This window comes from Ambystoma mexicanum, chromosome 1p (assembly GCF_040938575.1).
Source record: "Ambystoma mexicanum isolate Mex_15411 chromosome 1p, UKY_AmexF1_1, whole genome shotgun sequence".
NCBI classification, from domain to species: domain Eukaryota; kingdom Metazoa; phylum Chordata; class Amphibia; order Caudata; family Ambystomatidae; genus Ambystoma; species Ambystoma mexicanum.
Window position 1 is genome coordinate 589,463,047 of NC_090921.1, and position 13,461 is coordinate 589,476,507.

The window sequence follows — 13,461 nt, forward strand, 5'->3', positions numbered from 1 at the left end:
CCAGGGAGGGATGAGAATCGGTGTGGTGCCACATGGGAGTGATGTCTTGGGATATTATTGATCAGGTTGCTCCAATCATGTTTCACTAACATACGCACAGCACTAAGGATATGACATAACACAGCCAATGACTGTCCTGGGAACGATGGAAAATATGTACAGTCTAACCGTACAGTTTCAAATGCTTGGACTATTGTACTCATCCTATAAAACGAATGTTCGATGTGCGTCCTCTTGTCAGCTCTCATTAACCAGTGCCTGTCCAGTATTCTGTCTAATGTGTGCTTACCCAGCTGTAATAAACAGCGTTACTTCTTGCCCAGTGTGTGTGTGTTTTTTTTTATAAAACATTTTTTATGGTGTGGTCAGTGGACCCTGTGCACATTTTTGTATGCCCCAGCGAGATCCTCAGTCCTCCAGCTTAGCCAACAGTATCCAAGCTGACCTCCCTGGGGGGGGGGCACGAATCCTGCGACCACAAACCTGATCAATGTGTTTCAATGAGGAGGTCCTGCAGACGCCGAGTTCATGAAGGCCTTCCAGGTTTCGAGCGACACCTGCGTTCAGCAGGAGGGGGAGCTCGTACTGGAGGCTCGGTACCGAGGGGACTCGATGGTCTCCACGACGTGAGTACAACCATGCAAGAACATGCTATATTGTGGTGGCATGCCCACAGTGGGGGAGGGATACATTTTTTATGGTGTCTAGGTCACATCCTCAAGGAGGGAGGATGATCGGCCAGAGTAGATGTATGAAAATAGTTTGTGTCAGCCAACAGGGTTTGAGCGCAGGTGTGTGCATGCCTACATTAGGCAGGGGCGGTGCGTAGTGTGAGGCGAACACGTTAGACAAGAGTTGCGCTTAGTACCAGTGATTGCATAGTTGTGTCATATGGGTGACAATTGAGTTGTTGACTTTGTCATTTTTCTTGAAGATCTAGAGAGTGAAACGCATGTGGTAGTTAGTGTTGTTTCATGGTACAAGACTCATGGTGGCAGAGTCAGTATCAGCAGGTACATCATTGTAAAATAGCATGCTTGGCATTGTAGCAGCGGTTGTGTGCAGATGGCATGGCGAAGGCACAAGGTCTATTTGTTTTAACACAAAGCATGGCAAGCATGTGGAGAGGGCCATCTGAAACTTTCAGCGAGTGAGTATTTTGGGCCTGTGGATAGAGCCAGTGTGACAAGAGGAGTGTCTAGTCAGGCCAGTGAAGATCGGAGTGAATTTTTTGGAGCAGGAGTGTGGGCGTGGGTAAACAGGGTAGCGGGGTCATACAAAGGGGGGAAAAAGCGGGACAAGTTCATAGTGACCATATGTGTCTAAAATTGCCTAGTATCATGATAAATTATAGAAATACAACTTTCAGTGGGCCCAGGAGACTGCAGGTCAGTGTTTCTATGCATGGCGCGGGGAGGGTACTTTTGACAGCAAAATAATAGAAAATACTTTCTCATACCTATTAACGAAATACAAGGGCTCTAAACTGAAGAGCAGACAGAACATACTGGGGCTGTGGAAGCTATATGAGGAGACAAAAGAAGAGGGAGAGCCCGTGGCTGACCGAGGTAACCACCCAGCCCCATGGTGTCTACCAATCGTTAGAGCCCGCAGCAAGGTACACAAATCCCCAGCGAGAAATAACAGGAGGGTGGCGGAACAAAAAGGGTAGGGCAAAGGACAAAGACACATGAAGGGCGGAGCTGCATGCAAGGGGGAAGCTAAAAGTAGCTAGCAGACACAGAGAAGAGCACACAGCAGCACATGGAACCATTATTTAGTGAGGCAGAGAGGGTGATAGAAGAGGATGTATGAAGGAAAAACAGTAGAGACAAGGGGCAATGGCTATCAGGGAGAATACAATTCGGGAAGAAGGAAGAAGAGGAACGAGTGGGTGGTAACGATGCAGCATCAGATGACGGACTGTTAAGGTACGAGTGGAGCAACTGGGATAGTGATGAATGGACACCTGACAAAACAAGGCATAGGGGGAGGAAACAGCCACAAGACAGTGACAGGAGTGACAGGGACTGGTCCACCTCCCTCCACAGCAGGGTAGGGAAGTCGAAAAGGGGGCTACCTCAAGCCACCACACCGGGAGGAGGAACAGGTCCAAAAATGCAAGTACTGCCACTATTGCAGAAAGGGAGAGGGGGCACGCATTATGTGCCATGGCAGACGATAGTCAGGGGCAATATAATATGCCTGCCTGCCCTCCCTTGTTGCAAGAGCCAGTAAATGGATACAGGCACTCGAGAAAAATATGACTGGGGTGACATTAGCAATCAAGGGCATGAACATTTTATTTGCAGCCATAAAAGGAGAGCAGCCAGATGAAATATGGAACCAGGCATGGTATAAAGGGCTTGAAGTTAAGCACAAATACCCATGATGAGGCTCCCTTCAATAACTGCAGAGTGCATGTTTGGGAGGTTCTGAGAAGCATTTATCCTGACTGTTATGACTTAGGGACAGTAATGGATAATAAAATGAAAAGCGACGATGACCGAGCAGACTATATAAAACGGGTACAAGATTTATGGACACAAGAGACGCAGAGGTCTTGGGATGAGTGTATACTCTTGTTCTATCACATATTGATAAAGGGAATTCCAACAGAAGTACAGGCATCATTGGATAAGATTGTAGGCATTGAAGCTAAGGGGTGGTCAGGACTACAGGCAACAATAGTGCATTATTGCAAGCAAAAGCAGGAGAGTGAAAGACAGGCAGCAGAAAATGCAGCCAAAGCCGAGAATAAACTAGTGCAGAACAAAATGGCTAAATATACAATAGAAGGGGCATTGCTGATACAAGACACTGCTGCAGTGGCACCAGCCCCACAGTAAGGATTTCCTGCAGGGAATATTCCACAGCAAGGGAGCTATATGCAGCCACACATTGCACCACAATCGGGAACACCCCCACCTGCGAATTACATACAGGAGGGATTCATCCAAATGGAAAGAGGGTACCCACAGCAGGGGAGAGGGAGATATAGAGGACCAAGGCACCGGGTCCCCTGACAGTGTTACATATGTCAAAACCTGGGGCACCTAGCGCGCACTTGCTGTTTGGTGCAGCCAGCGCAGGCATAGGCAACTGCAAAGGCCCAACAACAAGGTTTCGCACAGCACAGCCACAGTTGAAGCAGGTCCAGCTTCCTCCAGCAAAAACACAAGCACAAATACCCACACAGCAAGTTTGGGTGCCGATTAAAGGCAGGACATCAGATGGGGTGCAGTGGCCCCGGCTATGACACAACCTTTTGCAGCAGCAGCGGGAACCGCTGTAGTGCTGGGACAGAACGCAGTGCCCCACTAAACCAGGGTCAGTGTCGTAGGGGGAAACCTTATCCCTTTTCCACCAGATAACACACAACAATAGGGGTGCTCACAGAAAGCCCAAGTGTGTCCTTTCCTGGCAGTCACTGACGACACTGAAGAGGAACCTGAGGTGGCAGTGAAAATATGACCAAGGGATTTCTCCTGTCTCATAGAAACAGAAGCTACTAAATCCTGCACCAGGGAGGGGGGATGCCAAATCTAACAACGTAATGGATATGCAGGGTTTCTCTGGGGCAGTGGGCACGGACTAGTTACGAAAAGATGTACCCTTAAATATAGGGATGCAACATCTTGTGGTGCCCCTACTGTACTCCAAATGCACCCCCGTAAACATACTAGGGAGGGATCTGCTCAGCAAACTAAACGCAACAATCTCATTCACGGAGAAAGGGATGATGTGCACCCTGCCAGACATATATTACACACGCGTAGCCACACTCCTCTTGGCAGGCCATGCCCAAAGCACACTGCTAGCCCAGCCATAGCATGTTCCTGTATGGGTCGAGATTCTGCTAGGATGAATCCCAGGGATACAGGGGAAGGTGTTCTGACTAGCTTCGAAATTCCTGTTCAGACCTCTGTGACAGAAAGATGACATTAAGTGAACCACCCTTGTACTTCAACTAGAAGATGTGGGATTACGCAAAAACATGGTAATCCTGTGTGGGACAGACGATGACAGCATGGAATGGCATATGGTGCTATTCATTTATCCAACACTGACAATTACAGGAGTAACAGATGAACAATTGTTCTCTGATTAGGAGGAGAAGGGAGACATGGTGTTTCAGATACAGATGACTTGTCCAGTCCAAGTGAAGGAGAAACTGATACCAATACTAACGCAGTTAGAAAAGAGAGGGAACAGACACGCAGAAGAAGATCTCAAGGAATTTCCATAGAAACTATGGACTAAGAGGCCCCATGATGTAGGAGTACTGAAGGGGGTGGGGCAGTAAAGATAAAACTGAGGGAGGGGGCACTGCTGCCCCGGGCAAAGCAATACCCATTGTCCAGAGAAGCAGATAAGGGAATATACTGTACCCCACACGCACTGTCCACATCACAATGCAACACAGCAATATACTTGATAAAGAAATCAAAGGGTGAGTCATGGTGTTTCATCCAGGATTTACACCCCCTGAATGATGTGGTTGAAGTCGAGTTTCCCTTGGTTCGGAATCCTGTGACAATGTTGTGTAACATTCCAACAAAGGCGAAGTAATTCACAGTCATCGACTTGAAGAATGCCTTCTTCTCTATCCCACTACACCCATATTCAAGATACTTGGCCAAGTTTATGTACCGTGGGACCAGATTCGAACACACTCGGCTGCCCAATGGTACTGTAAGTCACCCTGCATCTTTAACAGAGTGATCCAAATGGATCTGATTAATGTACACATGCAATCACAGTGATCCAGTATGTTGATGATTTTTTGATATGCAGTAATACAGAGGAAGAGTGTAGAACAGATTCAGTGTATCTTTTGACTTTGTTAGCAGACAAGGCATTCAATATGGACAAAGCAAAACTACAGCATTTTCAAGAAGAGATTGTGTACCTAGGGCAGATAATATGCATTGAGGGGCGCAGGATAACCCCAGAAAAGGTGCAGGTAATTCATTCCACTGCACGCCCTTGCACAGATGCAAAACCTCCTTGGGCTATGTAACTACTGCAGGGCATGGGAGTTTGAGTATTCCACATACACAAAACCACTATTGATGGGGCCTCTAAGAGGCACAGAAAGAGAAGATGGAACTAAAATGGACAGCAGAAATGAATAAGAGCTTCACAGAACTAAAAGATGCATTTGCTCACGCGCCAATGCTGGCTACTCCAAACTACAGCGAGAAATGTTATCTGTTCTGACACTCAGATGGCTCAGCGATGATGCTGGTCCTCACATAAAAGAAGCCACAGGGTCACACGCGAGCGGCATACTACAGCGGTTGTTAGATTGGGTAATGCAAGGACACTTCCCCTGCAAACAAGCCCTTGCGGCTGCAGTGTTTTCCATAGAAAAGGTGGCAAGGATCACAATGGGGTGCCCTGCAGATCTGTACGGGGAGCACACATTAGTTGCCATCCTCAAGAAATCCAAGAGTACACTAATCACACAAAGGGCATCATGTTACAAGGTATTACTGACTAACCCAGCCACTGAAGTAGTGACGAGACGAGTGGTCAACCCATTTTTCTTCATTGCAAAAGCCTGTAGAAGAAGGGGATTACATACATGACTGTGTGGCACACAAGGACAGAATGGAAGGGAACGTATAGGTAAAAGAAAAAGAGATAGCGGGGCAGACATGTTTTATATTGATGGGTCGTCTAGTATAGACCCTGAAACATGGAAGAAACATACTGGAGCTGCAGTGATGTGCACTATAAATGGCAAAAATGCAATAGCATCCCAACTGCGATTACCCTAACACTATTCGGCCCAAGCATCAGAATTTGTGGCAATGATCAGTGCATTAAATATGATGTAAGGACATTTCGCCAACATTTTTTCTGATTCCTCCTATGTTTTAATTTATGTTATTATTTTTTTTTATAAAACACCTAATACCATAGCTGAGTTTGGTTTCTAAGCATGGATCCGAGATTCCAACCTCTGTTGCTCTGTGTGGTCTTGCTTCCAAGACCAGAACGTTTCCCCTCTGCTATCCTCTGTTTGTTACCTCAACAATACATTCAGGATTAGCATGATTGTAGAGAACAAGGTTCAAATGAAATGATGGGTCCCCTGTGCAAAATGCAGAATTGCTTAAACAATTAATTAAGGTGCTAAAAGCACCGGCAGAGGTGGCAATAATAAAATGTGCCGCCCACACAGGTGCACAGGACAGAATGATATTGGGGAACAAAATGGCAGACAGAGCAGTGAAAGAAGCAGCCTGTTTACCAGAAGGGAGTGTAAAAAGGTACTCAGGAACAAAAGAGAGGGCCCACTCATGACAACAGAAAGGGAGGTGAGTGGGGATGAAGAAAGAGACGAGAATTAAAATACAATACCCATCATTCAAATTATCGTGCTGCAGAGAGAGGCACCAAAAGAGGAAAAAGATGTGTGGCTATAGCGTGGGTGTTCATTGTCTCCAACTGATCTGATCTGGAGGCAGAAGAGCGCAGTAATGCTCAGGAAATTGTTAAGTATGGCACTAGAGCAGCTGCACTTCACCCACCCATACAACCAAAGAAAGTACAGCAGCAGAAATAAATGAGGGTGGTACATGCCTAACTTGCAAGAGAGAGTGGCACAGTTTGTGGGGAATTGTGTGAAGTGTCAAGAGTTTTTGTGTGGCCATACTCTGAAGACAGTGCAGGGAACAATACCTCAGCCAGAATGGCCCTTCTGGCACTTGTATATTGACAATGTTGCCATGCAAGAAAGATGTGCCTTTTATAGGTGTATGATAAACATTGTCTGTCTCTTCTCGCGTTGGCTTTAAGCCTGACTCAGTGCAAAAAATGATGCAAAGAGTACAGCAGAATTCTTGCTGATGGAGATGTTCCCAAGATCGGGTATATGTGACAGAATAAGGTTGGATAATGGCCAGGACTTTTCCAACAAACTTTTTGAGGAAATTGCTTGCCTCATGGGAGTAAAACACAAACTTTGCACAATATACCAGCTGCAAGCAAACAGGATTGTAGAGAGGATTAACGGTTTACTAAAAGAACGCTTGAAAAAGCTAACCTCTACTCTGGGCCAAAATTGTTTTTTTTGCTTCCCCCTCACCCTCTTCGACCTACGCAACTCACCCAATGCGGATCACCATTTGACTCTGCACTAAATTGTAACGGATCCTAGGATTCATGTGCCTCTCGCTCCAATACATTCAATTCCAGACGCTAACCCTAGCTCAGAAATCCTTGGGTATGAAATGAAAGCATGTATGACCTAAATGAATATATGACCCGTATGACCCGCAAAGTTCAGCGACCTACTTGTCAGTCAGCTACCACCGAAAAACAGGGAAAAACTTTCCAGAAGCACAGCCTCTTTACCCGGGTGACAACTTGGTTCAAAAGAGGAAGGAGCCACGATTCCATAGTCCATACGAGATGGTGTATGCAACACCAACAGCAGTAAAGATCAAGGAGAGATGGGCATGGATACATTTTTCCAACATTCGCGAAGACAACAGCAGCACAATGGTACAATCAAGCGTCACCTGATGGCAAGTATTTATGAGACTTCTTGGACATTTTGTACTGCACTTAGGTGGTATCAGAGGCCCACCAATGGACAAGATGATGGGCAAGAGAGTACTAGAGGAAATAGGAGAAAAAAGAGAATTACTGTAAATACAATTGGGATTGGAATATTGTGTGCATTTGCCTTTAGTCTTCTCCTTCTTCTTTCCTTCTTGTTCCTAATAAAAAGGAATAGTTTGAGTACACCTGCTCATGGTGAAAGGGAGACACACACTAAAAGGAGTATATCCAAAATTGTCGAGTGATATAATGCAATTGGGGAAGGAGAGGACATTGCATAGGAAAACACCTGGTATAGGGAATAGAAGAAGGTGGGGCCAGGGAGCACTAATGGCACCTGCTAGTTGAGTTCCCATATCCCACACCTAGCAGAAACACTAACAAACCAAAACATGTTTGCTGCAAGAAGTGACCGTAAAGGAAGGGGGATGTTTGATGCATGTGTCTCTATGTAGAACAAGAGGGATATTCCAGGAATATGAATTAGATGAAAAATGGATTGATGATGGGGAAGAGGTTTACAATGATAACTTCATACAACTAGAAAGCATGGCCTGGGGTGAAGCATCCAAACATTCAATATTATAATATAAAACAGAAGGTCCCCAGAAAGGAAAGCAGTTTCGAGCTACCGACAAAAAAGTACTGTGCAAAACAACAGCAGGGCAGCATATTCAATGGTGTCACACCAAACCCCTCATGCAAAGAGGTTTGGTGTATCACAACGAAAAATGGGACAGAGGGATGGTCCAATGTCGGGTAGATGGATTGGTGGGGTTTGAGGAAAGGATGGTGAAGAGGGTAGATGCAGAGTGTGTGGAGATAATAACATTAATGCCTTAACCTGGTTAAATGAAAAACACCACCCCATTAACATAAAACCACTCACACAGTATAATTTGTGTTTCAGAGGGAATGGGCCAGTGATGCTGGGGATGAACACTGGCTCTCAGAGGGAGATAAGCATCACAGCATTGGAGCTAGGGCCACCTCACTGGGGCAGAGTGTGTGAGCTGGTGACCTTACACAGCCCTGGATTGGTGATGCCTCACGCAGATTTGGCAACATTTGGTAACATGTTGGCGCATAAAAGTGTCACATATCGCCCATGGAAAGTATGGAGGAGATGGTCGATATGGAAGAAGGACTGAATTATTCCATGCAACGCAAAGCACATTCCAATCTTCCAGTATTAGCTGCCTTAAAGACCAGCAGATGAGAAGCACCTGTGCATTGCAACTTCCTTACTTTGTTCCCGCGAGTAAGTTTGCTTACGCTCCCTCTTGTGTTCCCTTCCCGGTTTCTGCCTTCCTTGTTGGTCGTTTGTTAGTGGTTGCGTCCCACTCGAACGGCTCCTTGCCTCCTTCCGTTCTGGACTGCTTTCCTCTCCGCTTGTGCGGCGTCTGTCGCCGTTACCTCTTTGCATCTCTCTCCGCCCCTCCTGCTACTGCTGTACTCTCTCCCGCGCTGGGCGGTTCCTCAGCTTTCATTGTTTTCTGTGAGCGGTGTCTACCGTTGGAGCTGTGTGTTCCCGACACACAGTTCTTCCCTTGTGTACCACTATATCCGTGTGTTATCCGCACGCCAACTGGACCTCTACCCGGGCAACAGGCAATCATCAACTACAACAACAACCAGTGCATTCTGGTACTTGTAGGCAAGACTACTCTTGCCTTCACTCTTACTGGATTCCTCTACGGACTACATCAACTACCATCCATATCAAGATCTACCAGGGTTTTTTCATCTGGTTTTTTCCTGGTTTGGGGTGGGCTCCCTGGGGTCCCCGCTGCCGGGCACATAGCCTCTTTGGCAAAGTGGACTCTAGGCGAGCCCGTCCTTCTATCTTCAAATCCAAGAACAAGATTGGAACCACCTGGAGAGAAAAGAAGAAGGAAAGTTCTAAAGACGAATCTACTGCGTCGCCAACAGATTCATCAGGTGAGGAGTGGGCTAGTGGGGCTAGTTGTGTTGACACTGTACTTGATCAACCTGTCAAACCTGAGAAAAAGACAGGAGGGAGATACTGGGCCTCACAAGACACAACAGGAGCAGGCCAAGATAACAAAATGGAAGAAGGCCAGCAACTACATCTCAGCCGAGTCGACCCAAAGTTTGAATGCTATCCCACCACATTTTCAACTCTTCAGTAAGGCATCTGTCTTCTTCACCTCCCTCCTGTTTCCCGGGGTGCAAACGGCCACTAATGCAAAATGGATACAGATTACCAGATACGAGTTGATTCAATTGGCTAATGCAACAGAAAGGGCACTAAACGCTGTGCGAGAGGAGCTTCGTGCGCTGCGTCTAATGATCGTCGAAAACCGATTTGTACTTGACTTAATGACAGCAATGGAAAGAGGTGTGTGCAACAAGATTGGCAGCACCTGCTATACCGCCATTCCCACAAATGATGTAGCAAATGGAACACTCACAGAGTCTGTCAAGGAGATATGAACAATTCACGAAACAATTAAACGCATGATGTAACGTCAAACATCGGGTTGGAGAGCCTATTTGCATGGGTGATGGACTGGTTGGCAGCGATGTTACAAATAATTAACCCCCTTCCTCGTCATAATTCTTGTCGCCATCTGCATCAGCCGGTGGGTCATCAGTTGGTTCAACTGCCAGCAAAGAAGGACTGGGTATATAATGAATGCCAATAAAATAGACCTCAATAATGTGTTAGGTGAGGGACACCCTGGTGTGAATGGAAATGAGGATGAAATAGAGATAATGTATACAGCACCCTCAGAGGATTTAACAAAACTACAAGGCCCTGTGGGGTGAGTGCTCACCTGATGGAGAGAAAATATTGATTTCTGGGAAATATATAGAAGGGTATGAAGAAGAAGGGGACATGAAAAGGGTCCCATGGGTGTGGGTGCGCAAGGAAGAAGGTAAGGAAATGAGTGGACAAGAGATATCGATCAAAAGATCGATCGAAGGGGAGAATGCATTGAAGGTGCTGAGGCAGGGCCATATAGGGGGTTGGACCTACAACTTGCAGGAGTGAGCACGGGGGAAGAGGGCATCCTAAAGGGGGGGGGGTGAGGAGAACACGTGACAACCAGAATACAGTCATAATATGAGAAGTGACCACCTGGGAAATTGTGGGAGTGAGGATGTCCAATATATATATATTTATATATATTATATTAGCAGCACAGACGGCCCACGCATAACTACCACTCGATAGAGATGGCCTATCCTAAATATAACGCACCCAACAAGGAAAGTGCCCATGTCTGGGAAATCACACTTCAAGCACGTGATTAGCCTTCCAAAGGACAGGGGGGCAGGAGACAGAGCTCACGCTGTGCAGCCAGCACAGACAGACTGAGCCAGCTACAAGGGCACAGTGTGATGTCAACATGGGGCAGCAAGCCAATCCTGCGGGCACTCTGGGATGGAGGGGGGGTGGACCTGAGCCAGCAATCCATTCACATGGCGGCAAATCCCTATTGGCAGGCGGCTATGTGAAAGGAAGCTGAGCTGAGTGGCATTCCTGGAAGAACCAATCAAGGGGTATGTTTTGTGTCCCTGGGAGGTGGCCAGACTACACAGTATACACTACAAGCTCTGTGAAGGCCAATAATCAGAAGGTACCACGTGACAATCTCCCCTTCCACCAGAAGCAGGCTCTCTAGTGTCTCAGTCGCAACAGTGCTGACCAATGGCAGAATAATAAAGCCCCAGCGGTCAACACAAATGTTATATTACTAATTCAAAATTGTTCCAGGGAGGGGTGAGAATTGGTGTGGCAACACACGGGAGGGATGTCTTGGGATATTGTTTACCTGGCTTCTCCAATCACGTTTCACTAGCATACGCACATCACTAAGGATATGACATAACACAGCCAATGACCGTCCTGGGAACGATGGAAAATATGTATATTCTAACCGTAACAGTTTCAAATGCTTGGACTATTTTACTCATCCTATAAAACTCATGTTCAATGTGCATCCTCTTGTCAGCTCTCATCAACCAGTGCATGTCCACTGTCCTGTTTGATTAGTCGTTACCCAGCTGTCAAAAACAGCATTACTTCGTTGCCGGTGTGTGCTCCTTTAAAAAAAAAAAATGATAGTGTGATCAGAGGACCCCTGTGTCCACTAGCATCTCTTTTTCAATCATGTAATAATGTTGCTCAGTGCATGTCAGTGCCTTTGATGCAAACGCTACTGCATGGTTTCCTTTGTGTCTGTTGCACAAGTGCTGCTCCTATCCCACATGGACTCTCATCTATGGCTATAATTGTTCAGTTTCTTGCGTCAAATGGTTTAAGGTTTGGTGATACTATCATGTCCTCCTTTACCATGATGGATGTCAACCTGGATTGAACTGTCCATTAAATGCTCTCCTTTTTTCAGTAGTCTCCTCAATTCTTCTCTTTGCATAATATTCCACCATCCCCATAAAGGACCTCAGCTAATCCTTTGTCTGTGGTTCAGGGGCTACTGCTATTGCTTGCACCAGGCTCTCCTTCAGTTCGATGCTAGCTGCTGAGATGTGCATCCTAGGAAATCAAATGTTTCTCTATGCAGTCTTTTTATCTGGAACCCTTTCCTCCTCAGTCTTTCCAGAAACTTTTCCAGGGCACTGTCATGCTCCTTTTTGGTGATATGGTAGATCAATATGTTGTCCTGAAAGAACTTGACATTTTCTATGCCCTGCAATGTTTCGGTCATGATCCTCTGTGAAAGACTGATGCTGCTGAACATAGTCTGAATGGCATCTGTTTACACTGGTACGTGCCATAAGGAGTCACAAACACCATCAAATTTCTCAACTTTGAGTACAGTTTGACCTGATGATACACACTGATTATATTCATTTTAGAAATTTGGCAGCTCCTTGCAATGACTGCAACATCTCAGATATGTATGACCAAGGGAAATGATTGCTTACCACTTCTTGATTCAGCGCTCTTAGGTCTATGCACATTCTGAGCTTGTCAGACACGTTCCTCCTGGTTATAAACACAGGACTAAGCCAATTTCGTGGCTTCTCCGGTTTCAATGACATTCTCCTGCAGTTCTCCTCTTGCCATGAATGGCACTAGTCTCACTTTTCTCGTGGCTCCTTCTCTCAATTTGATATTGTGCATGTGCCCTTTCAGTGTCCCTATCGTCTCCTCAAATAATTCTGCATTCTTTTCAATTACATCCTACTCCTCTGCATTCATCACTGGCATTACTTCTTCGTTGGCATTCGGATCTAACTTGATGTCCAATTCAGCTTGGTACGGCCATCCAAGCAGTGCATCTCCTAAATCTGGACATATACCCTTCCTTTGGTTTTCCTGTCCTTAAACTGGATTTCCGTTTTGAAGTACCCCAATATCTTTCTTTCCTTACCACCATTTGCTCCTGGTTTCATCTGGATTTTTGGAGCCTCGGTAGGTCTCTCTTTCACCTCTGTTCATACTGTTCTTCTGATATTATCATGAGTTTGGATCCTGAGTCGGCCATCATTCTCAGGGACTTGCTTCCTACTCACACCTCACAGTGCTGATTTTCTTTCTTCCCCTTTTTCTTGATCACGTTTATACTCCTATTTTGACTGGTCCCTCCCATTTGGCATTTTACGCACTTTCTTAGTCATGCAGGACAATCTTGTTTTTATGCATGCCACCCTTGTTGCACTCTCTTGGATTTCAGGGTTCTTCAAGTTTCTGATCTTCCCTGTTCTCTGTGTTCTTCACTCTTCCGGGTCAGTTGCTTTTCCTTCTTACTATGTTGATTTGAATAACCTCTTTCTCTGAATCATTTTTTTGTTCTGATTATTTACACAGCATACTTTCTTCCAGATTGTGTGCTATATTCAAGATTTTTTCCAGCATGGGTGTTTTACATTGCAGCATCTTCTCTTGAA